General features: G+C 37.7%; 1 pseudogene; it reads right to left on the minus strand.

The window, feature by feature from the left end:
- Positions 1 to 1593: 1593 nt before the first annotated feature.
- LOC133388135 (5S ribosomal RNA) lies at positions 1594 to 1712 on the minus strand (annotated as a pseudogene).
- Between the last annotated feature and the right edge of the window lie 402 nt (positions 1713 to 2114).

Raw genomic sequence — 2114 nt, forward strand, 5'->3', positions numbered from 1 at the left:
TATTAATAATTATTTTAAAATATTGCAGCATAAAAGAAGAAAGCATATACCAGTGAGAAATATAGTGGTAAACAGATGTTAAGAAATACCAAAGTACATTTAGGGAATTACAGAACAAGACAGTGAAATAACAAAGCTATTTGCCTAACCCTAACACAAACTAAGTTAGAGCAAATGACCCCACAGAACCAGCAAGTAGCACAGGATCTTCACCGATGTCAGAAACCAAGCTGTGAATCAAGTCACAAGGCAGGAAACAAAGAGCCCAAATCACATTTATAGAAAGGGCCTAGCAACAGCAAGGTAGATTCCTTGACCAATCAAAGGGTGAGTTGGATGGAATTTTCCAGAATTTGGATGTACTATGTTCTCACCACATAAGTATATGATCCAATTAGCATAGCCACTATGATGGCCTTGAAGTGCAACCTGTACCAAGATAACACAGCTGCAAAAGATGAGGGACAAATTTGGAAAAAAGCTTTTTTTCACAGAGGCCAATTTTCTACCCATAAGTCTGAGCACAATAGCCTGAAGCAAGACATCCTTTTCTTAACACTTGCCACATGATTCCCAGCAATAGGTATTTAGGTATACTGCCTCCAACACTGATAGAACATAATAATCACAACTAGTAGCCATTGATAGCCTTATCCTCCATGAGTTTGTCTAATTCTCTTCTAAAGCCATCCAAGTTCATGGCCATTACTACATCATAAGTATGCACTGTGTAAAAAAGTACTTCCTTCTGTCCTGAACCTTTCAACATTCAGCTTCATAGGTTTGGCCCTGAGTTCTAGTATTATGAGAGAGGGGGAAAACACGTCTCTCTATGCACTTTCTCTACACCATGCATATACAACCTCTGTCAAGTTCCCCCTTACTTGCCTTTTCTTAAACTAAAAAGCCCCAAATGCTGCAGCCTTTCTTCATAGGGGAGCTGCTCTATCCTCTTAATTGTTTTGGTTGCCCTATATGAACCTTGTCCAATTCTACAGTATCCTTTTTGAGATGCAGCAGCCAGATCTGATCATAGTATTCCAAGTGTGGTCACACTATAGATTTGTATATTGGCATTATTTATGATTTTGGCAGTTTTAGTGCCAATCCCATTCCAAATGATCCCTAACATGGAATTCACTTTTTTCACAGCTGCCATACACCGGATCAAAATCTTCATTAAGTTGTTCATCAAGCTATTAACTGTGAAATGAAGGTCTCATTCCTGGTCAGCCAGTAAGTTCAGTTTGCCACATTCTACATCAGTTTGTCATTTTTTTTAAAAAAAAAGGTCCTCACAAAAATTTGTCAGCTTTTTAGTGTGCAGTTCTTATCATGCACCTTTTGTATGTAATTTTCCCTAATATAATTGATTTATAAGGTATTTTCAGGAATATGTGCATTTTATGCATTTGTTGTTGTTATATGCCTTCAAGTCCATTACGTCTTATGGTGATCCTATGGATCTTTTTTTGGATATATTCATAGGGTTTTATTTATTTATTATTTGATTTATATCCCACCCTTCTTCCCAGCAGGAGCCCAGGGCAGCAAGTTTCATGGTAAGAAGTATTCAGAGGTGGCCTTTCTCTAAGCCTGCAGCACCCGGTATTCCCAGGCGGTCTCTTATGCAAGTACTAACCAGGCCTGACCCTGCTTAGCTTCCAAGATCAGACAAGATCGGATGTGTTCAGGGTAGTATGGCTGTAGCATTTTTATGCATACTTTCCCCTAATGTATACATTTTATACTTTTTTGATTGGAGAACTGTAATGCAAAAGTAGGAATAGGGTAAATTTGGTTTGCATATAGTTTGCATATTGTTTTGAGAAATGCGATAAGATAGTTTTACATTAAAATATGAACCAAGCAAAATTTATTCCCTACCACCATTTCTAATAAGAACCATGGCTAGAAACAAAAGGGGCTTTGTGTAAGATGTTAGCAAGTTTGCATAATTTGGCATTATCCCCACCCAATGCTCCCTGTCGTCTCAAACAGATAGTGTCCACCAATGTGTCTCATAGATATATCTGTTTTAGATTTAGATTTGCCTACATGTCAGGAATCAAAATAGCTGCGTTCAAGTTGCATAGACTTTAATCTTGTAAGAA

Source organism: Rhineura floridana, chromosome 6 (genome assembly GCF_030035675.1).
Source record: "Rhineura floridana isolate rRhiFlo1 chromosome 6, rRhiFlo1.hap2, whole genome shotgun sequence".
NCBI classification, from domain to species: Eukaryota; Metazoa; Chordata; class Lepidosauria; order Squamata; family Rhineuridae; genus Rhineura; species Rhineura floridana.